This window comes from Columba livia, chromosome 4, assembly GCF_036013475.1.
Source record: "Columba livia isolate bColLiv1 breed racing homer chromosome 4, bColLiv1.pat.W.v2, whole genome shotgun sequence".
NCBI classification, from domain to species: domain Eukaryota; kingdom Metazoa; phylum Chordata; class Aves; order Columbiformes; family Columbidae; genus Columba; species Columba livia.
This window is the reverse complement of record NC_088605.1, coordinates 28,027,928-28,052,330: the sequence shown is the minus strand read 5'-3', so window position 1 is coordinate 28,052,330 and position 24,403 is coordinate 28,027,928. Positions and strand designations below refer to the sequence as shown.

The following is a 24,403-nucleotide window of genomic DNA, read 5'->3' as shown; positions in this document are numbered from 1 at the left end:
CAGGGCGCACCCACGGGCGGGCTGGCGGGGACGCGGAACTGGCTGCCGCCTCGGCCTATTGCAATGGAAGGAAGCTGGCGGGCGCCACCAATGGGAGGCGCGGCTTCCCCCTCGCGGTTTGTGATTGGTCAAGGTGTCAGACGGCTGCGGGGGCGGGGCTCGGCGGGCGGGCTGGCCGTTCGGGAGCCAACGGGGAGGAGGCGGGGGGGCGGTCCCGCGTGAGTGCCGCTCGCCTGCCCCAGTGAGCGTCGGTTCCTGGTGGAGCGGCGCGTGCCAATGGGGAGGCGGAGGGGGCGGGAGGGACGAGCCGGACCGTCGAGTTACCGTGGAGGAGAGGCGGCGTCGGGATAAAGCCGGCGGGGGATGCTGGCGGCGCGAGTCGCTCACCGGCGCCCACCGGAGTCGCTCTGAAGGGGACTGTAGCCGCGCTGAGGCGGCGGCGCCCGGGGTTGTGGCGAGAGGCAGCGCTTCCACCCGCGGCACAGGTGAGGAGGAGGCGGCGGAGCTGGGACCGGCCGCGGCTGAGGTGTGGGGGGAGGAGAGGCCGCCTGCTCCAACGGACACGGAGCGGGCGGGGGGTGTTGCCCCGCGCACGGTCCCGGCCGCTGGCCCGGCCCCGGCCCGCGCCGCTTTGTTTACGGCGGGGAGGGCGGTGTACACTGGGCGGCCCTGCCCGCCGCCGCGGGGAGACGCGGGGAGGGGTCGGCGGTGCTGGCGTGCGCTTGGCGCCTCCCGTCCGCCTCCCCGCCGGGCCGGAGCTCCGGCACTCCTGCTCTGGGGAGACGGAGCCCTCTCGGTTTCCCCCCCACCGCGGCCCGCGCCCTGTCTCCTTCCGCCCCTTCCTCTCGGCCCCGCCCGTGCAGCGCGGCCGCCGGCAGAGGGGTGCGTGCCCGGCCTTTCCCTCCGGCCCGATCGGCGGCCCTGCGGAGCCCCCGGGGTGGGCGCGGCGCTCGCACAGCCCCCACGGGCCGAGCGGAAAGCAGCTGCCGCTGCCGGGCTCCTCCCGCCCCACGCCCGCACCCGTCCGACTGGCTCCGGTCGTCCCCCGCGGTAGCGGGACTGGGCAGCCACCGGCCTATGGCACTCGGCGGCCGCCGAAGCAGCCACCCCTGGGGGTGGCGGGGCCGGGCGTGTGCCAGGTCGCCGGGGAATGGCGGGACGGAGCGGGGAGGGTGGCACGGAGCCGGGCTTTGTTCCCGGCCCCGCCCCGCCGCCGGCGGGTGCCCGGGGCTGCGCGGGCGCGGCGGAGCTCCGGCGAGGAAACGCGCGTCCCGGCTGCGGGTAGGCAGGGCGGCGCAGGCGGGCAGCGACCCCCCGGCCCCGCACAGCTGGCCGCGCTCCCGCGGCGGTAAATGAAACTTACTTTAAATCCTGAGCGGTGGAGAGCGGTACCTGTGTGCGTGCCCTTCGCTCAGTCTGTAGCGCTTCGCTGGAAGAGTCACTTGAGGGTGACCAAACTTGGTCCTAACAGCGCTTTAGCAGTCTCACATAGACGTTACCAATGTAGCTAAAAGTATTGTAGGGGCTTAAGTAGTTTTGTCTTCTCCACTTTCTCGTACATATATATGTATACATATACGCATATCTCTGTGAAAGTTTTTGTTGACTATGACACTCAGCTGCTCAGTGGACAATTCAGTTTGTTTCTTAACAGGAAATCACTGGTTCAGCAATCAGGATAGCTCCAGGTAAAACATCCTAAGGAATCACAGGGAAAACATTAAAAACAAAGCAAGCCAAAATATTTTGGTGGTCACTCATACCATATGAGTTGTGAAAGAAGTTTGCTAATACAGTTTTAAGGAACAGTAAGACCATCTGGAGATAAGGTATCAAGAGTGTAACCTAGACTTCCTTCAGACCTACAAATCTGAAACGTGCCTTAGGAAAGAGATACGCTGAAGGAGAAAGCAAGTTCTTCTTTAGTTTTGCATATGCTGCATGTCTCCCAAGCGCAGACTTCATGTACTGAGAAAGACTTAGGTGGTAAGCCACCTTCATGTGAGTGCAGACCAGACAGACAAAGGTGGTTAGAAGTTATTGAGATTGTAAGTGAAGAGCTGCTCATGTGGGCAGGAACAAGCAATACAGAGCATGTAGGGTACTGCCCTGCAGAAAGTGATTTGCTGATTGTGGGTTGAGCAAAGAGTGAAATTAACAAGTTACTTAAGAAGTATTTCTTCTATGTATTGTTTCCTCAGTAGGCTTGCCTCAGTCACTTTGCTTCTGTGTTACTGTCATGCTGAGGAGGATATGTCCCGAATATTTCAGAATCTCTGTGGAAGATTATTGAGCCTAGTGCTGGGAAACCACACACCAATTCTTATCTTTTGACACTATCTCAGGAAGGAAACAAACTCCTCGGTAAAAATTGTGTTGCAGGTTTAGTAAGTCAAGTATTTAAAGATGAGAGCGACAGTCTCTCTGTCAAAAGCTTTCTTTATCTGTGGTTTGTGGAGGCCCCTAGTTAGTGGTACTTGATGGCAGTTGTTGTCAGTAGACAAGTGACTTCCCTGAGCAAAATGCCCCTGTGAACGGCTGCTTATTTATATTCCAAAATGGATTTGGTTAAAGCCTGTGCTGACTTTCTCTGGAAGCAGTTTCCCTGGAGTACAGCAGTGGTATGTTGCTTTGAGATGTAGACAACTGTTGCTGAGCTTCATTTCAGACGAAAAGTTGTTTAAGTCTTCTGTGGGGTTAGTTAAGGTAAAGTTGAAGTATTCAACTAATTCTGTTTCTCTTTGGCTGGCATAGGCAAACTGAAGCATGGTGATAGCTGACTCTCATGTAGTAGCATAGTACCTTTGAGGAGGGAAGCTGGAGAGTTGCAGAGCTGTAAGGCAAAAAGTGGAACTGTTCAATTTTTCATGTTATTTTATTAATACTTACCAGTGTTATCCCCTCAACAGCTCAAGAGTGGGCCCTCACATGTTTTTTGTCACTGCAGGTGTTTGTCTTTTTGATTCTGGGGGGTAAAAATAATTGGTATGCTGAAAGTTTTTGCTAATACATGTGTCTGTATTTACTTTTTCTAAGAACTTAAGAAGATTATAATTATCCCCCCTCCCAGTGGCTATGCATCAAGGAAAACAACTTGAAAGGCAGCGTGTTCTGCATCAGGAGCTGCCTATTTTATATCTAGTTTTGTATTTCAGGGAGTTTTATCTTGGTCATCATGTCTAGTGATGGCTACTTCATTATTGCACAAAGGACTAAATGACAAATTTATTTTTGTCTGAATTCTTTAAGAGGCATATAGGCAAACTTTACATTTCAGTGGACTCGCATAATACAGAACATGGGTATATAATATGCTCCTCATGGCTTTGAGAGCCATAAATGTTTAACAATATTTGCTTATATTTAAGCCATAGCTTAGGAGGAATCATAGGTATTGTGTGCAAATAATGATGTAGGAGGAATGTGCTATATGCACATGTGAGTTACTGTGAGAAAAATGAGGATAATAGTACAGGGTTTGTGACCCTGTAACTGTGGTTATCAGCTGCGTTGCCTTATGGGTAGGAAATGCTATGTAGCTTATCCATCAGCGGGAGGGCAGCTGGCCTAGTACACGGCCTAGTTGTGGTTTACTGCTTTGTTTTGCTGCTGCATGCTCACACGCAAACAACTTTGAACCTTTATGACTTTTGTATCTGTAATAATCCTCCCAGGAATGACTATGGGCTGGAGAAGTGTTGCAATGTTTGAAGGTTTCAGGATTCAGGGTTATTCTTATCCAGTCTCACTCCAAATCCCAGTGAACTTCAGTAACCGATGCTAGCCAGACTGACTCAGCTAGGGTTGCTTATGCCTTTTTTTATTGATTAAAATAGCAGTTCTTCTTTCTAGTATTTAGTTCACTTATCCTCAGTGTTTGACAGTTAATTCTTGAAATGTCTGTGTACTGCCGTATAGCTCTCTCTCTTCTAAGACTTGTGTTTTCCTTCCTTCTCTCCCTGCCCCCAAATCTGTTATAATTCCTAATTCCCTCTGACATGAACACCTCCCAGGAAGAATGACAGAATACAGTCTCAGATAGCAAGTGTCCAATACCATCGCTGGAGGATATCGGAAAGGAATAAGTCCCCTCAAGCTACTTGAACAACAGTGTCTGCTCTCGATGTGGCTTTGGTTTTGAGGGATTTTTGTGTTTATGCCTGGTTTTAGATAGTGATTTCTGTTTGCATGCAAAAATGCAAGAAGAACAAATATTATTTTAGAAAATGAACTTTTGAAGTTGAGTTTGAGGTTCTCTGAAATGTCTAAATATTTGGTCTGATACAATGGCCTAGCGCTCAGGAGCTGTTATCACAAGCTTTGGGTTTGTTTGTTACATGGGTATTCTTGCCATTGTCAGTGTGAACAACGTGAATTGTTTTTTGCAGTTAGTGATGACAGACAAAGCTGAGCTGCATAAAGTGTGCACAGATCTCCTCACAGGAGTACCTTTCTTCTGCCATTCTAGCCGCTGCTTTGGCAGGTGGTCGGTACAAGTGTAAGTGAACTGTACTTTTCAGTGCTGGGGCTGGCTTTCAGCAGAGTCTGTAGCAGAAGACCTGGGACTATTGACCTGCACACTTTAGTGGTGCTGCTGATCACTTTAGAGTTAGTGTGGTGACCTATTTCCTTCTTTCTCCCTGTTTTCCAGAAAATGGGAGAAGATTTTTGGCTTGAACCTTTTTCTCTCTGCTTTTTTCCTTGGGTTTTTAACTGAAGTTACATGAGATCATGATAATAAAAACAAGCTTTGAGTGTTTTGTTGTCTAACTATTGGAAGACTGCTTCAGACCTAAATAACTGATACTTGGGAGTACTTGTAATTTTTAGGTTGTATGTTAGACCAATTTTGTCAGTGGCTGTTGCCAACATTGCGTTTCAGCTTTGTAATGTTTATTTCACTCTCTTCCATGTATTTCTAGAGAGTAACAGTATTACTCTGCTAAACCAGACTCTCTCTTGTTCGGGTGAGATGTTTCCTGTTCACCTGATCATCTTAAAATCCCTTTGTTGCCTTTTTACATATATGAATTAATCCTTTCAGCATGCATTGACCAGACTTGTATGAAGTATATCAGAGCAAGTTCCAGTGGGACTTCATAGAGGTCTTTTAGTGCTCTGGTGGAGATGCCTTGCCAGTAAACCATAGAATACTGTTTTCTTTCTCCTCAGTCCTCTCAAGGTTTCTCTGCTTTATCTTTATAAGCTGCAACTTATAACACAAAATATTACTACTCAGCTATGTTAAATGGGAGGAGAAGCTATAAGTTAAATACAGCATTGATAAGTATCACTGTTGCCGGTGGTTGTTGGGCCTGCCATAGTTGGGGTCACTGTGGGAATCACGTTAGTCATACTTGTGCAGAAGGTGTTCAAGGAGCTCAAAGACACCTCTAGCAATGTGTGAATAAGCAAAGGAGGAGAGTGGAAAGAAAAACCAGGTACTGTTTTTAGAGGGAAGAATGTGCTGAAAAGATCCTTGTGAGAATATGGGTAAGACCTGCTCTGCGGTGTTCAACCCTGCTTGTTTAGCCTTTCACAGAAGACTTACTGCTGTTTATCTTTCACTACTTGTTTTTTGTACTAGTCTCAAAGACAACAGTTGTGGGAGTTTTGCCAGCCATTTTTAGTTAGATTTATTTGTTTGGAGTGACTGAATATAATGTTGGATATGTTTATAAAATAACAGCTGGATAGACTGGTGAAAACTACAAATACAGATAGTTTGTTGTACTTGTTCCAAAAGATAAGGGTCTTGTAATTCAGTGTGGGAGCCTGTTAAAAAAGAATAAAAGAAGCATAATTAATTAAAAGGAAAAAAAAAAAAGTGGAGTATCTATATTAGAAGGCTTGAGAATGTTCTGATAAAACCAGCTCTTGGGAATTCACATTTGAATTTGATATTGCAAAGACTGAATTTACTTTTCCAGTGATGTTGTCCAGTTTGCAAAATAATGAAGCATCTTCTTTTGTAAACACCATGTCCTAAATGGGACTTGGAGTTACCAGGACACCTGAGCAAGGACTGATTTTCTGTAGAGAACCTAGCATGAAAGATAGGTTGAAGTGTTCCTAGGCATTTTCATCTGTATTGCATGAGAATAGTCCTTATCCATACCGCTTCTGTTCTTGTGCTAAATCAGAAAGAGCTGTTAGAGTTGTGTCTGTGGCAGCTGAATGTTTTGACAGTGATAAGAGCTTTTATGATCTTAAATTGAACTAATCTGCCAGTAATACTGGTCATGTTAAAAAAGATTGCTGTAAGCAAAAATGGTAAGATTTCTACCTCTGTAGACATCATCCCAAAAAGTTATCAAAAAAGCTGAAGAATTACTGTGTTGTGCACTGCGATTGCTGCCTGGCCTCTGTATTCCCTGGGGCAGGATGACAAGTAGTAGCTGGTCCCCCGATGGCTGGTGCTGTTGCAGTGGCTCAGAGCTCCTGGGTACCCACCTCGTCTCAGAAAGAGAAAGAAGCTGGGAGTGAGTGCTCTTGATCTCAGGAGGAGCAGCAGTAAGGGTAGATCTCCCTGACCCCTTCACTTGGATATAACACACCCGTTTCTCTGGTTCCTATAAACACAGAGATCATGGAGGTCCTGCTCCTTCCCTCTGTTCCTGCAGTTTGGACCTCACATCTGCCTCCTCATTTGAACCTACTTGGTAGTGGATGTTGCATATAAAACTAGGAGTCAGAGTTGATACATATGCGGTGTGTGTGTGTATATATGTATGTGTGTGTGTATATATATATATATATATAGATATATGTATATATATTTACATTTACGTGTACCTACCTGCAGAATTAGCAGGTGAATAACTATACAATAGCTGGTACAGGTCAGAAGTGGTGGATAACAAGTGTGAGAACAGGAAGTTCACAAGCACAAAATGAATAGAACAAGCTTTTGGGGCCTAAATCTGAATGTTTTTACCACTATACACATTTCTTTGATTAACGCTTTTGTGTGCCTTTGGACATTTTGCTGGGGGAAATGAGCCTGATTTAAAAACATTTAAGGACACTTCTTTTTACTGTACATCGTGATCAGCCTTTGATATTATAATCTGTTATTCAGAATAGGTAGTCAGGTAGGCACAGAATATACTTGTATTTTTTGGTGTGAGGGAGTATATTGTGTGCAACTGACCTGATCCAATTTGAAGCCAAACCTTGTATGTCCTAGGAGGAAATCTAAAGGTATTGCATAGTGTGTTCTGTGTTATGCTGTACTGCAAGTTGTTATTCTCTTGGCTTGCATTTTTAAATTAATAATAAATAGTTCTGTTTTCAAGTATTTCCTATTATCTGTAGTTTTATAGTAGCTTTTATTGTGTGCTCTCTTAAAACCAGATCTAGTGGATAAAACTACGGCATATAGCTATATAGTTTAAATGCATGCAATCTTCAAGTGACTCTAGTTAGAATGGTGCAGATGTTCTATGTTTGAGGATTATGTTAGTGACAGAAGTCCTCAAAAGATATTTTGAGTTCAGCAGATGGCTATTTGAAAACTGGTATGCCTTTGTTATGAGAAGAGTAGGATGCATAGGAGAGACAGAATATCAATAAGGCTTTTATAATGCTTTGTGCCTAGAAACAAGAGGAATATTTCAAACACATTTCTGTTGATCTTATTGTCATGCTGGAGAATGCAGACTGGCCTCATTTGGGCTTCTGTTAAAGTGAAACAGAAACTTCATGTCTCAGCCGTGTAAAAACAGACTCTGAACTCTTCAGGTTGAATGCTGCTTAACTAAAAAAGAATGTTTAGAGATGGTCTGCAAGCACAAGAGAGTCCTCATTCTGACTGTTGTATTTCAAAAGCAATTAGCCTTTTATAGATAGTATTTGTATCAGATTTCCAGAGGCCAGAAAATATTGCACGGGACTAGGATATATCAATTTAGGCATATTTTTCTGCAACTACGTGAGTAGACAAGAAATCTGCTAACTTATACTGGTCAGCATATTTGAAGAACTGCTAGCATTTTATATATAGGACCTGAGTTTAACCTCTATTGCTGTTGCTTTGAGGGAAGGGAGTGGGGAAAGCAGCTCCTTACTTTGGTTCAAGGGAGTAAACTGAGGTTTTTTTAATGTGTGTGTTTGCTTTTGTTTTTAATTTAAATCCATATAGACTTTGGTACTGATGTGCATAAAGTTCATGTTGTTTCCTCCTAATGGTATGTATTAAGTAAAGAAAAATTCTATTGCCACATATTTTTCTTGGTACAGACACAGTAGTAAAACTGGTCAGTGATTTAATAGTTTTTGGCACTTTTAAAGAACTATATTTTTAGCTTGGAAGAAAAGTAGTACATGAGCTGTTCATTTTTCATTCAGTAGTTCTAGGTGTTTGAACCCTGCTAGATGTTGATCTCCCAAAGCTTATTGAATTGGAAAGGACTGTTGGTTTTGGTTTGAGATTCTTTCAAAAGTAGGAAATCACCAAAAGCAGTTTGAAAGTGTGGTATAAGCTTCCCGTTCTTCAGATTTAGTTATTTAGTTTCATGTTTACATGCTGATTTTTAGTTCGGTCTGTGCTTGCAATTTATTTTGTGAAAAGGAAAAACAAGGAGTTTAATTTATAGAGCCATTTGGCTTGCCTTTTTTTTTTTTTTTCATTTTCCCTGTTGTTGCTGTAGTGGTGGTGGTGCAGAAATCAGAATTTGAGGCTTCTTGCCTGCACTGCACACTCATGGAAATTCTCACTTTTCCTGTTGCTGAAACTGTGTTCATGTTGATCTGGTGAATGATGGTGTTCAGATCAGTGGCTGCGAGAGCTTTAGTAGGTGCCGCTGCAGCTGCTGTCGATGCACTGTCCTGTTTATCAGTGCAGGCAGCACTGTGTAGTGTGTCTGAGGAAGAACACGGTTGTTGCTGTTGGTTATAGTCTACCATTTCCTCCACCCAGTGCATATGAAATAAATAGGAACAAGTGATGATAAATTTCTAGGTGACATAAGGTTAGGCAAGCTCAAGTCTTATTACTTCCTTTTGAAATACTTGTGTGTAATATTTAAAAATTTGTGCTGGTACAGACTTAGTTTTAGCTGTTTTCCTGGTGGAAACAACATTGTTTGAGTTAATCCTAATATATGGGTTGAAGACACCCTCTGACGCTAACAGAAGAGAGCTATAATTTCTTGGTCACCTGCAGATCAGACACTGTTATTTTTGGAGTTTCTTAAAAAGCAGCACAGAAATCTTTTATTTCGGATACCAAGTTCCAACTTATAGTTGATATAATACAAAATAACTAAGGTCCCATTTTTGGGGCCCAAAAGAAAATAATTGGTTATGTACTACAGTTGGGGAAATGTGCCTTTAAATCAACAATCAGAAAAAAGCAGGGGTAAAGGTGGGAGACAGAGGACATGAGCACCAAGGGAAGGTGTAACAGAACAAGTGTCGTATCACTCTGTTTCTGAAAGGAGTGGTTTTCTTGGGCTCTGGCACTAGTAAAGGCAATTTTTATTAAGAGGCTAATGTGAGAGTCTTGAAAGATCTTACGCCTAAATGGAAATATCCACTGTGCTCTGGTAAAAACACAGTTTGAGTTTGGGCATATTTCTAGCAGTCTGAAATGAGATTCCAAAGAGTAAAAAGTTATAATAAAAATTTAAATAATAGGAAGGTTTTGTGGCACTGGCCCAATGGACAGGATTTGCGATTCATGTACTTTTCTCCTTTTTTTGTACTGAGGAAATGAGTATGCAATATATACATTTTAAAATTTGAGTTATGTGCACAAGTTATTACATATTTGGTACCAAGCACTCATCTGAAGTTTCTTACAAAATCCCTTTCAACTACAAATGGGGATTTTATAGGAGTCTTTTCAATTGAACTTTGTCAGTTTGTAAATGGAGAGCTATTTCTAATTCTTACGAAGAGAAAGTGTTGAACTAGTGTAACAAATGTAGTGCTCAGGTGCAGATGTTTGGTTATATTCCAGAGTTTTCTTCTTTTTCATCCTTTTCTTCTTTTCCTGTGATTCCCCTTAGGTGATCTTGATCTGCCTCCTGAGCGTTATCTCATTTCTGTTATGTTATGCAGAAGTTGAACCTACCTCAATGTCTTGCTGATAGTCTATGTATCTTCCAGTTATAATATCTCTGGTGAATGAAGTTGTTCTCCCCGCCACCCTAAGCCCCCCAGATACTTGCTTTTTGCATTGGAGTCCCTGCTTCTCTCCGGTTTATGATTTTTGTCCTTCCCTGGAGTTAACTGATCAGCAGGCACCCAGCTTCAGTGGTTGTGTGAATCCTGGAATGGAAAAAAGGCTGGGTTTCCGTGAGGAGATGGTTGGTGAAATTGGGAAAGTACTGCATGACAGCCACGTTCTTGACAGTGTTTAATAACACTCAGTTCATCATGTAACTGTTTTTAGTTTGTGGTGTTGAATATGTTGTTATATTATGTGGTTGTTATATATTTGTTAAATTATTAATAAAACTTTTGCAAGGAGCAAGAGAACCAAATGGTTACTGAAAATCTTCTGTTAAGACAAAGTGTGCCAAGCTATAGTAAAGAAATGGGGCAGATTTGAACATTGGCGATCTCGAAAGCATTCCCCCTTTTTATTTGTAAAGAATCTAGTCTCATGGGGTAGTTAGCTCAGAAATGCCTTCTGTAATATTCAAATGCTCTTAAAGTTTTGTGTCTTTTTTTTTTGTAATTTCTGGTACAACCACTAATATTACTTATTTGGGAGGAAAGTGAACAGTAAGCTTGGTACAGTGTAGCTGTGCAGACTGTTGCTGAAGATAAGGTTGGGAGGATGGAGCAATTGGGCAGCCCCTGAAAATCTCTCAGCCTGCTGGTAGCGTCTCCCAGTGCTTTAGTGGAAAATATGCTTGATCTTATATATGGTCAATATGTTGTAGAATAAATGTGAGTTATAGTTACCATGTGTTTTTTGCCTTCCACCCCCTGCATGAGGGGTGGTGTAAGTCGTGAGCCTTGGGCTGCAGCCTGGCTTTACCTTGCCCTGTGGCCTGATAACGTTTCTTCACTGTATGGACTCTTTCCGCACCTGCCATCACTTTGGGGAGGGAGCGAGCAGGACAGTGACAGAGCTCACAGGGGATATCGTGTTATTTATGTTAGCAGTGCCTGTGGCAGAGCGTTATTTAGCCGAGCTAAAGTCCAGGTCAGCCACATGTTTGAGTGGCCATGGTGCCGTTCTGTAAACATTTGCCTCAAAACTGGCTTATTAGCAATTTTTTGTTGTGATTTTAAAAATAATGCCTCAAAAACAAATATAGTTAAACTCTGCCTTTATTCTACCTTTGTAAAAGCAAACATAGTATACTGAAGGTAAAGCTGAATTCAGTCTTGCATGGTAGCCAACATTATAGCAGCTACTCTGTGAACATAATACATCAACTTAAAAATGAGATAAAAGTTCTCTTTTAAACACCCTCTTCCCCTCAAAAAGAAAAAAAAAAGTTCACCTAATAAAAGTTACATGTGCTGTTATTGGACAGGTTTGAGGTTGGCTGGACTTTCAGCTGTGTTTTCCAATTCAGGATGTTACAGGAGTTCTGAATTTTTTTTTCAGATATGAAAGCTTACGGGTAGCAGCAGTGTCCTTTGAATTACTGTTCTAAGCCTTGTGATAGCTAACCTCTTGCACTTTGGACTTTATTACATAGTTTTGTCATGTTCTGCTTCTTAGCTTTTCATGAATCTTCCATAGGGGTGAACCCCAAATGCTGAACCTCTTTCTGTGTGATACTTTTGACTTCAGATCTGATATAGTTACATTTTAACTTTAAGTTGTAAGCTGCAGTTAGGAAATGAAGCCAATGAACTGCCTTCCAGCAATATGCTGTAGTTTACTGTGAACTTCGTTCACATCTGTGGGAGACTTTCAACCTTACTGCTATCTTTAGTGATACCTTTCTTTCCTTTAGTCAGGCTTAATCTGATCAGATTGATTCTGTAGGGCACCTTAGGTTGTATTAAAATACAACTGTAGTTGTACTTGAAGCTCTGGGCAGCAGCTGCAATTTGAAGTTCATTGTTGCTCAGTATTGCTTGAATACCTCCAATGAGTTTTCCTGTGCCTCCCACCCTTTGGGCTCTTTTTAAACACTCTGCCTGCTGAACTGAAACATCAGTATGTTGTCTGAAACCTTGGACAGCCCAGTTGGTTTTCAGCTTAACTTTACTTCCTCCATTAAGCAGCTGGGCAATTGGGTGGTGTGTTGGGGCAGGGTGGTGTCTGGTGTTGTGAAGAATGAAGGTGAGTGAGAAGTACAGACTGGGTTTGCCCCAGACACAGTGAAAAGGGGGCAGCCTTGAAGCAGAACAGACTCATGTCTGTGAATATATATTTCGCTTGAGAAAGTGAGATAAAATGTCAGCAGGCAGGTTGAAAGGTCATACATTTCTGCTGCATAGAAAAGTGTTTTCTTGCACTGATTGTGTACAGAGGAAAAAGTGATGCTGATTTGATGCACTCTACTGTCAAATGCACAAACTACAGAAAACAGTTGATGTTTTGATTAGAGGGTTGCGATTTAGCTGGTAAAATTCAGAGTTAGAATTTTATGTCATTAAATGCTTCCCTTTGTAACTGGTCAAGTCTTTAAGAGTTTGACTTCTTTTGCCTTTTCAAGGAATTACATAGTATGTTCCCAAATTATATATAAACATCAGCTTGCTTCCTATTTGCAAAGGCTTATCTAGTTTTCCTCATTGTCTCTAAGTCCCACTTTTAAACTTTCTTTTACATCTTAAAATATTCAGAATGTGTGTTTTTACTTTTAGATTGCACTTCTTATGTGGGTCTCTTTTGTATTTTTGGAAGCACTAATTAAGAAGTAGAACAAACTGTACGTAAAAGAAATGGTGACTGAATGAATGGTTCACACATCCCTAAAGGAAACTAGTACATTCATGATGCATCAGAGCACTGATAAAGTCACGTTGGGTGTACAGGTCTTTTTATGTACTTGCATTTTTTAAGGCTATGGCTTAAAAAAAAAAACCCAAATGAAAAAATGAAACAAAACAAAAACCCGAACAAATAAACAAAAAAAAAAAGACCCAAGTGAACCAAACCACAAAACAACAGCAAAAAATCAAACCCAAACCCACCACCACTGAAAACAAACAAACCCCCAGCTTTTTGTCTCTCCATATGCAGTAGGTGATCAGGAATGCTGGCTTGCTGCTGCATGTTGAGACTTGAGTTGTTAAAAGCAGTTAAAGTGCTTCATCTGCCTTCAGGGTGAAATTAAAAATGCTAAAGTGCTTTTACTGTAGTTTGGCAGTATAGAAGAACAAAAACAAACTCTGCCACTTAAGCATGTTATGACAAGTGTGCAAGTTGCATACAAATTTCTGTTGTGAAGGAATCTCCAGAAGTTCTCAAGGCTTTGTTACAGCCAACACAGCTGAAGGACTGTTTGTTTCTTTTTCTGACCACATCCTCCCACTAACCAAGCAGGGGGAGAAAAATCAACAAAAATCAGAAAAGAAGTAAAAGGACTAATGCAAAAAATATGATTCAGAATGACTTGCATTTGGGAACGATTGTATATATGATTAATAAAGTAGGTTCATAACTAAAGTGCAACTAAAACTCTACACAAAGAATGGATGTGCATAAAATATGCTGAGTGTGGGAATCTAGATTTTATTCCAATGTCAATTTTAATTTTTCAGGGCAAAAAAAGTCATTAGGAATCATTAGCTTCTGAGCAGAACAAAACTTCTGAAGATAAATGTAACAGATTTTTATTAGTTATGACCCTTCAGTGACAAAGATCAGAATTCTAAAGCTTTTGGCAAATGTTGACTTTCCCATTGAGTGTCTAAGGTTTGACTGTGCTTTTTCTCATTTTCTTTTCAGCGTTTTATATTTTGTTCATCTGTACTGTGTTTGGAGACCCTTTTCCAATATTTGGCTACATACCAGTCGACTCGTAGCTGTTTACATCTTTGTCTACTCCTCACATCTCTTAAGCACACATTGGACTCGGGAGAAGATGTCTTGATGGATCCATCCTGAGTGCGATACGCTAACAGCTCTCCTCGGTGGTTAACTATGGCTTCTAAGTGGTAAGACCTTTTTCACAATTTTGTCATAAATAAATTTTCATGCATCTATTTTTTTTCCTTTTTGGTTTGGTCTTTGTTGTGTATGTTATACTGTTAACACTTTGAACTACTACTACTTCGGATATCAATTATCTGGACAGAAGGGTGTCTGTACTGTGTTAAACAAGGATGTTTTGTTTAACATAGTAACTGATCATGGCCAAAAGTGAATGTCTAAGGAAGAGGTTAACAACAGGACAAGCAGGCTCCCGTTTTCCAGTGACCTGCACTTCAGGGACTTCCTAAGCCAGATGTGGTTGCTGTACAATCAGTAGTTCTCTGAAGTAATTCATGTATGCTCAATAATTTTCTTAAGTTGTCTTTCACCAACTTCTGTGCTCATTGCAAATCAGACTTCTTGGTGCTAACAGAGTCCTCTTTATTGTGCGCAGTCAGGTGTCTGAGCTCTGTCCTCTTGTGGATGAAGCCAGGTAATGCAGCTAATTAGTAAAGACAGCCACAATTCCTTACTTAAATGCCCTTTACTGCTCTTCATGTAAGGATTTTGTCAGTAGTAAGTAGATCTGTACTGCTGTCAAGCACAGGGTAGTCGTTATGGGTGAAGTACTTCTGTGCTGAAATGTTATCTAACTAATCCAACATCTAAAATGTCCTTCAGAAATAATGCAAGGTACTGCCACCCTGTAGTCAAGTAGCAAAACTGATAGACTGTGCTTCCTTTTGGCCTTTGAGAACAGAGCGTGTAATGGCACGACAGGAGGAAAATATTGAAGTGCTGTTGCTTCTGTGCTATTTGCTATGTGGACTTCTGTATTCAAGGTGTTCTGTGTTTATTATATATCCTATAATATTACTTTACAGAATGTAGTAGAATATTATATGTACTATTATTCTAATTATCCTGAAGAATTTGAATATTATACAATAATATTTTTACCATAGCTATTGCTTTTCTTTGTTTTATTATCCAATATATTATTTATAGGAGAAGTATACAGTACAACAGAATGTGAATGGATTCTAGCGTTGGATCTTCTCCAGTGTATCATATCCCCATTATTTGCCTCTTTCACTGGCTTTCGTTCCTAGTTATATTACATTTTGTGCTATAATTATAATTATAATTATTGTTTTCAGGATGTGCATATTCTTTCTCTCAAAAGATAATAAATTTGTTGCTGGAGAAATTTACCTTGAACATCCTTACTTTTCTGTTGTCTGAGGAAGGCAAATACAGTTTCTAGCATTAGAGTAGGAACTCCAATCTTCAAACGAAACCAAAAAATAAAGGCAGGTGGTTTTGGGACATTAGTATAATTTTTGCTGTAAGTAGTTCTTGTGGGTGCTTATCATGCTTTAGGCAGCTCTGGTTTTACCTCACTTTAAAAGGTTTATTTATTATACATGTTCTATGTGTTTATGTAGAAAATGTGCTCTAGTGACAAACATCAAGCATTCAGGGTTGAATTGTGTAGCTTATCCTTATTGAAAGCAAGGCTGTTCAGTGCTGATTTAGCTCTTGGAATACTTCTCAGTAATTGTTGTACTTCCTGTAGCTATTGCTACATGTTTAAAAGGCAATCAGGTAGTAGGTTTAAAAAAATAACCTTAGCATTGGGTCCTTAGATTTTTATCTGTTGTCCATCTTCAGTATTAAAAACCCATTGTGTTGTGTGTAGGCAAAAACTTGTTGTTTTTTTTTCACTTCAGTAAAAGGTAAAGACAAGTAATCTCTCGGGGTATATTTTCCTGTCAGAGTGTGCAGAGAGAGTCTTATCTGAAGTGCTTTCCTTACATGTGAGAAGGAAAAACAATATAAAGCTTGAAAAATGCACCACCTGCCATTTTTCTTGTGTTCCTAATTTACTCCCTGAAATCAGACCTGGTTGCTCAGTGCTTTATCCAGTCAGGTCTCAAAAAGATCTGATGGTGAAGACTACATGATCTCTCTGAAAAATTGTCTGGAGCATCAGTTGTCCTGAAAAGCCTATTCCTGTCTGTAAATGCAATTACTAAACAGTATTTGGAGCAATTCATGTAACTGTTCATGCATTTCAAGTGTTTTCACAGGTGTAACACTTAAGTTTGGTTGAGGTTTCATTCCAGTGAAAATAAGAAAATAAAGGACCATCAAGAGGAGGAAAGTTTGATGTGCTTGTTGTTTGTACATAGCGGTTTTGTGTTGTTTTGGTTTTTTGGTCTTTCTTTCCTTAAATAATGATTTAGGATTAAAGCAGTACTTGGTACTCACGACCCTGCTCAGCTGTTTATTACCTGTCTCTAATTGTAAGATGGATATTGGGGAAATAGATGGAAACAATTTTTTTTTAATTACAAAATTACTATTAAGATGTGTCTTTTATGTAGTTCAATGGGCTTCACCAACTTTTAATAGGGTTTTTCTGTGGGCTTCCCCTGCCCATCCCCCGCTACTTTTGAACATTAGTTCTCACTCCGCTGCCCAGCCAGAGGTGTGTTTCTGCTGAAGAGCTTTGTAGAACCTGCTTACTTGCAGTAACAAATGACTTGCAGAATGCCCCACACTTGATGATGCCTCGTGTTGTTCAAATAATGCAGAACATCTGGGACGCATCTACAAGAAAATAGAAGATGAAAATGCCAATAGGGACACAGAAGAACTGCTTAATTTGTGAAGTTGGAAAGCTCTGTGTGTGTCAGACCAGGAAAAAAAAAAACTGTTCAACCTGTCTTGTAGGATTTCTCTTTTCCAAGATACTGGTGTGTTTGTCATTATTGGGTTTTGTATGTTTTGTTGTGTGTGTTTGTTTGGCTTGTGTGTACTGCTCCAGTCTAGAAGGTCAGAGGATTTTTTTTGTAGCAATGTTCAACATTAATAAAATTCCTTTTTTTAACCTTTTGTGAAGCTTTTTCTTTTTGAACTTCCTGTCATGGAGAACATCTATGTATCTTTATCACAAATGCTAGTTTTTGAGTAAGATTTCTTTAGGACAATATATTTGGTTTAAGATAATTTACTTGTATATTGAATATAATAGGACACTATCAGTGGTGTTCTTTAATGCCTGAAATGAAATACAATTGGCCTTCAAAGGGGCTTGAACTGATGTGGATTTCTTTTAGAAGTCTGCTTAGAATGCTGCATGAGCAAGAAGGTAGTGAAGAAGGAAACTCTTGCCTACTAACCAACTTTGATCTTGGTTAACTTTTCGATCTTAGAACTCTGAAATTTATTTATATACAGCTGTCTGTAGGCATGTGCATCTTAATATCTTGTTTTTAACACATTTTGATTAGACAACTGTTTTATTACTGGTTGTAGAGATGCTGCTGTTTCCCATGTGTAGCCAGCAGCTGTTTGCTTGAAAGGAATTATCTTGGAGAGGTGCTTGAGTTAAAAGAAACAGCAACTTCTTTATCAAGACGTGGAGTTACTCCACAAGTTACTCTACAGTAAGGCCTCTGTGTTATATTTTAAATCTTTGATATGTAATAGAACGGAAACCAGAAGTCTTTAGGGAACTGAAAAATGTCTCTCCCTTGGCTAGTAGCTAGTGAAAACACTGTGTGTCTTTATACAAAACAAGTACTTTAAAGATTGGGAGACAATGGTAGGTGTGTTTTCAGAGGTTTGGGTGTAAAGCACAAGTGATGCAGCTGCTTCTGGTATCTCCTACATAGCTGCAGAGCTTTCCTGTGGAAACTCTGGGTGTTCCCCTCCGTTGTGCTTCTGTCCGGCCTGGCATAACACCTCCTGCCTCACTTGGCCCAGGGCACTTCACACCTACAGCTGATGAAGTTCTCATCTCTGCTGTCCTCCTTAGCTCCTCAGTAAGTGTCTCTGGCTCAGAAATGGCTTATGGAGTGCAGGAAGTCTCACTTCTGCTGCAGACAATACAGTAACAGTCCCTGATCCTTTTATTTGAGGCATTACCTCACAGGATGTAAAGATTCAGGCTAAAAAGTACAGAGGAGTCAGGAAGGAATAACAGTGCTGTGCAAGGGAAGAGGCCCTCTCTAAGTTCTACTTAGCTAATATTCTTAATTTTAACCGTATCTTATTGGGTTTTCTGTGTGAATGATGAAAGGTAATCCTTAAGTGAACAAAATGACAGTCTTGACACCTATGTGTATTTCCAGTTGTAGGTAGTCTGATGGCTTGAAACAATCGTAGTGTAAGATGATCTCTGTGTGTTTTAAAATGTGTGGTACCTTCTCTTTAGATATTTTTTTAATCCCTGTTTAATGCATGTTAACTTGAAAAGAATGGATTTTTTTGAAAATTAGTTACTAAGAAATGGAAAGCAGTAAAGTTTGTTTTGTGGTATCCTCCTTAAGGAAGATGTAATTCCAGCCTCTGAAACCTCTTTGAAAAAGAATCTTCCTGTCTTTCACTATGACAATTAGAAGTCTGTTATTAATCTATTTAAAAAGCCACAGGTGAGGAAAGGACACAGATCTTCTTTAGTCTTTCTATTCTAATCAGATTACTGGAGCATTAATTTTTCTTTAAATAAAGGAATCCTCACCTTCCTGGATGATCATTTTCAGCTGTGTCCTTAAATTTCAATGGTCGTCTCTTTCTGCTCTTCAAAGGCAGGTTTTTTCTTGTCACTCTTGATAGGAGCAGGCTTAACCTCTCCTTCAGATAATGTGTAATTCTGCAATTCTCTTCCAAATCAGGATTTTTTCCTTAAATTCTTTCACAGTACATGCTAATCTCACATATGTTTCTTCTGATATTAGAATAATCTTTTTTAATCTGATGGTAGGTGTTAGTTAAATGTACATTATAACTATTTTGTCTCAATCTGTATTTTTCAAGTTGTCATTCATGATGTGCCTGTTCTATAGATCTGTTTTGATTTGTGGTACTCAGGAAGATTTAATCATCAATGTGCTATTTTTGGTTGCCCCCAGGTCACTGTCAGGATGCCTGAGCAGCAGAGCCTGTGTGAAGGAGTGGTACCTTTGCTCTGATTGCTCTCTGTAGTTTCATAAACTTTACTGTGATAATATTATTAATTTTAGTGAGCAAATCTGCATGGGCGTACATAAATGGTTCTGCAGTTTTTTGGTGGCTCAACAATTTGTTGATTTAGGTTCTGCATCTTTCCCACGTATTTGTTTATTTAGTGACTTTGATTTAGTGAGAATTATTTATTCTAGCAGTGCATTTAGCAACTACATTTTCTTATTTGCTGATAGTCCAAAATTTTTAGGTTTTAAAATTATTTTCTTCCTCACTTAGTAGAAAAATTTTTCGACCTTATCTAGTACTTAACTTAGGCAGACCACTGTTTCATCTCAAGTATAGTGTAGCTTTTCAAATAGGAAGAGCAAATGGGATTTCATTCAACATCTTACACTGCAAGTTAGTGTTTCCTCTCCCGTGCTCAAAGCCCTGAAACCCAAACCTTGCCAAACAAACCTAACTTATATCTACTGTCTTTTCTTTCTAGAACTTAAAGTGTGAATTCCCTACCTCTTTTCACAGAATCACAGAATGTCAGAGATTGGAAGAGATTTCAAAAGATCATCTAGTCCAATCCCCCTGCTGGAGCAGGAACACTTAGATGAGGCTACACAGGAATGTGTCCGGGCAGGTTTTGAATGTCTCCAGAATAGGAGACTCCACAACCTCCCTGGGCAGCCTGTTCCAGTGCTCTGTCACCCTCACTGAGAAGAAGTTTATTCTCAAATTTAAGTAGAACCTTTTTTGTTCCAGTTTGAACCCATTGCCCCTTGTCCTATCATTGGTTGTCACAGAGAAGAGCCTGGCTCCATCCTCGTGACACTCACCCTTTACATATTTGTAAACTTCAATGAGATCAGCCCTCAGTCTCCTCCAAGCTTAAGAGACCCAGCTCCCTCAGCCTTTCTTCATAAGGGAGGTGCTTCACTCCCTTAATCATCTTTGTTGCCCTACGCTGGACCCTCCCCAGCACTTCCCTGTCCTTCTTGAACTGAGGGGCCCAGAACTGGACACAATATTCCAGATGTGGTCTCACCAGGGCAGAGTAGAGGGGGAGGGGAAGGAGAACCTCTCAATCTACTAACCACCCCCCTTCTAATACACCCCAGGATGCCATTGGCCTTCCTGGCCACAAGGGCACAGTGTTGGCTCATGGTCATCCTGCTGTCCACCGGGACCTCCAGGTCCCTTTCCCCTACACTGCTCTCTAATAGGTTGTTCCCCAACTTATACTGTAACCTGGGGTTGTTCCTGCCCAGATGCAAGACTCTACACTTGCCCTTGTTATATTTCATTAAATTTTCCCCTGCCCAACTCTCCAGCCTGACCAGGTCTCGCTGGATGGCAGCACAGCCTTCTGGCGTGTCAGCCACACCTCCCAGCTTCGTATCATCAGCAAACTTGCAGATAGTACACTCTGTTCCCTCGTCCAAGTCGTTGATGAATATATTGAATAATACCGGCCCCAGTACGGACCCTTGAGGCACTTCACTAGATACAGGCCTCCAAATAGACTCCACCCCATTGACCATGACTCTCTGGCTGCTTCTCTTCAGCCAGTTCGCAGTCCGCCTCACTACCCAATCGTTCAGGCCATACTTCCTCAGTTTATCTGTGAGGATGCTGTGAGAGACTGTGTCAAATGCTTTACTGACCTCAAGGTAGACCACATCCACTGGTTTTCTTTTTATAAATGAATATAGTCACTTAAAACATGTAAGTTCTGCTACATGTGAATGTCTCTAGCATTGAAAGGATGGCTCTGTTTTCTGTTAAACTTGAATGACAGTTGACAAATGTTTCCATACTGCAGCTGCAATACTGGGCTTTCCATGGGCCCACATGAAGCTCCACTGGGAGCATCCTCTGCTGTTCCTGATGGGCTATCTGGTGGTTGTTACTGACTTGGGTGGGGTTGTTTCGGGGAGGTGGTGTTTATTGTGTTTTGGTTGTGTGTGTTTCGTTGGTTTGGTTTTTTGTCCCTTCTCCTTAAGATGGGAGACAATTGAATGTTAATTAAAAAAAAAACGTGAACAGTCTGTGTTTGTGTATGGAAAGACCGTTACTCTTTTTTAGGGTTACAAAATTTACAGTAAAGATTTGCTCTAAATTAGTAGGTGGTGTTCATTTGATGTATGACTATGGTAAATCATGCTCAGATCGTGTACTATCTGATAAGCTCCTTAAGTATCTTAATATTCCACTGCCTTGAATTAAAATAATAATTATGTATCCCTGATAGGTAAGAAAGGCATCTTGATATGAGCAGAAGTGAGTGTTTTCCTTTAATACAGGTGCCAGTCTTTCCTGGAAGCCACGAATGTTCAAGACTTCAGCCCAGAGTACCTAGTGCAACTACATTTATTGACAGATTGGACTGTTTTTCATTTAAACCAAATTACATAGTTCTGTCGGCAGCATTTATTCTTTCTGGTTATGTTCAGGTTATCAAGTGGAAGTTATTAAGTTAAGTAAAAAGAAGGGGCAGACACATCTGTATTTTGCAGAAGAATTGGAGTGCTGTTGCCTTACACCAAAGGAAGTATTCTATTTAGGATTTAAAGAGGAAAACTACTATGATTTATCATCGAAAGCTTATGTATTTCCACTAGAAAAACATTGTAATGCTTTAGATAATATTATTTCTGGTTTTGTGATAGAAGATATGAGAAGGGAGAAGGTTTGAAGTTGTTGTCCCAACATATCTGTGAGCAAACATACATGATAGCTAGTTTTTTTCTGGCAATATTCTGTTTAGAAAATAGATGAACTACCTATATCCTCTAGCTAAGAGTAACCTTCTGAAGTCCCACAGATAGCATCTCGGTATGAGAAATAATTTTTGTTCAGCAACTTAACTACCTTTGGTGCTGAACAAAGATGTAACTTAAGAAAATGTAGGTTTTTTCTTCTATTACTAATTCCAATATTAACCTGTGAATCTTGATCTCTAATTATTCATCCTTTGGCACTGTGGTTTTGTTACAAGAAAGAGATCGCAGTATGAAATTTTATATAGGAGTACTGTGTATCATGAGATTTAAAAATTCATTGCTCTTCAGCTAACGTAAATATTGTGATTTAAATATATTTCACTGTAACACTATACTTTATATAGCATTTCAGAGTTTTAGTAGTATGCTCTGTATAATATTGCACAGAGGATGCCTAAAATCATAGAGACTTGGGCATGCAAGTGGACTTGTGAATTTACCCACTCAGTTTTCTTTACTAGGTTGAGTATTAATTTCTACTTTCTGTTGTGCAATGTAAATAAACTTCCTGTGACCATATTTCAAAAATTGACCATTTTGCAAGGGAAGAACTAAAATAGATGAGAGTGGACAAATGCTCTGTAAACCAAGACAGCACCTATATTTAATCTAGGTGTCCAGAATATTTTCATTGGTATTGGAAACTGAGCTTGTCCTGTGTGCTGTGGACTTGGCAAGCTCGCTTCTTTCTTTTTTTTTTTTCTTCTTTTTTCTTTTATCTTTTCTTTTTTCCTATTAAAAAAAAAATAATAATAGAAGCTATGGAGAGAGTCACAATGAAAAAAGGGTAATGATAGTTTCCACGGTTCAGTAACATTGTAAACATACTTTCCTTGTATAAAATTTTAAGCAGTTAACTAAGATTAGGTCAGGCTTTATAAGGCAAGCAAGAAAAACTGGTCCTGTACGCACTTTTGAGATTGGAATGAAGGTTACTGTGAACAGTAGGTTCTTTCCCTGGCCATTTGACTTTAATGCTTTGGGCGTGATTTTAGAAGTCGGCCATTGAAACACGACCAGGGATGGTGACTCCACCACTTCCCTGGGCAGCCTGTTCCAATGCCTGACAACCATTTCTGTGAAGAGTTTTTTCCTAATATCCAATCTGAACCTCCCCTGGTGCAATTTGAGTCTTGTCCTATCACTTGCTGCTTGGTAGAAGAGACCAACACCGTCCATGCTACAAGCTCCTTTCAGGTAGTCATAGACAGTGATAAGGTTTCCCATGAGCCTCCTTTTCTCCAGGATAAACAGCCCCAGTTGTCTCAGAGGTTCCTCACAGGACTTGTGCTCCAGGCCCCTCACCAGCTTCATCATCTTCCTCTGCACTCTCTCTGATCCCTTATAACTTACTGTCTATATTCTGGCCTTTCTATAGGCAAACCTACATTAACGGTTGGCAACTCTCTTCCTTGCATTTCTGTCAAGCACTTGAAAAGCTTTCGGTAAAGGTTTTCAACTCTCAGTTCCTCAGAGATCCAGTTTCACAGCAATGTTGCTATTGTTGGTCTGACTTACTGGCAGCTGTCCCACAGAAGCCTTGTTCCTGAAATGTTGTTTTTTTTTTAGTGTCCTTTGCATAGAAATATCAACATCATGGTTTTTGTTGTTCTCTTTGATCCTTTTATAAGGTAGAAGATCTGGCCACTTCTCTTGTGGGATTGCGTAATTATGTTTTCTCTCGATGTTCCTACTTGCATGGGAATGTGTATGACTCAGAGTAGGTACTGCTCTGAGATTTGGTTTGAAATGCAGGGTCTTTTGAAGAAAATCTATTGGTGAAAGAAATTAATAGGTTTGGAAGATCTTGTGTGATACATCAGTACTTGGAAGAAGCAAGAGGTCAGCGAGAGGAAGCCCAGATCATTATGCTGACTGAGGAGTGTCAAAGCTGAAGGATAAGGCAATACCTTGGTCTTCTCCGGAACTCCTTATGAGTTTAGGAAAGCATTGCATTCTTGCCTGCCACTTCAGGATAAGAACACTTATGACCTAATAAATAAACAGTAATTTATTTATTTATTTATTTATTTTATTAAACAGGATAATACTACAGTCAGTGAACATAACAGCTGGGTTCTATGTTCAGCTTCCAATATGTTTTGCCAAGTATTTTATTTATTATTTATTTATTTCACTTCTACTAATGCTAAAATAATTTAAGCTTAGCTCTTAAAAAAAAAAAAACCCAAGCACTCTGAAAACCCCCAACCTTTCAAAGAAAAAGTCCCTTGACTTGCTAAACCCACCCCCCAGTCCTCCATACAGAGTAAATACAGCTGAAGTGACTGACAGGAAATCAAAACTTCACCAAAAGCTGACAGTTGGTGGGTAGTTTCATTTCATTTCTCAGGAAACAGAAAGCTAGACTTTCTTTGAAAACAGCATGTTTGCATTAAAAAACCCAATCAACAACAAAACAAAACAAAACCAAGAAACCAAACAAACCCACTGTAGGAATATTAAATGGCTTAGCTATTATTTTGCATTAAAAATACTTTAAACCTACAAGTTTACACCAATACAGAAATTGTTTATTGTGAAATACTGGCCCTTATTTTTTTTTAGCTGTTGAATTACATTAATTGAACTG

General features: G+C 40.7%; 1 protein-coding gene across 6 annotated transcripts in view; it reads left to right on the top strand.

Annotated features, from left to right (window-relative positions):
- FRYL (FRY like transcription coactivator) overlaps window positions 1-24,403 on the top strand; it is a 169,832-nt gene that overhangs the window by 5,373 nt on the left and 140,056 nt on the right. For 4 of the 6 annotated variants that reach the window (XM_065060857.1, XM_065060854.1, XM_065060858.1 and 1 more), the window contains exon 2: window positions 13,874-14,082. The gene's annotated coding sequence lies outside the window, so the exon portion shown is untranslated. Of the gene's footprint in view, window positions 1-289; window positions 486-13,873; window positions 14,083-24,403 lie in introns of those variants that run through there. The other 2 variants (XM_065060856.1, XM_065060852.1) reach the window with 1 other exon arrangement.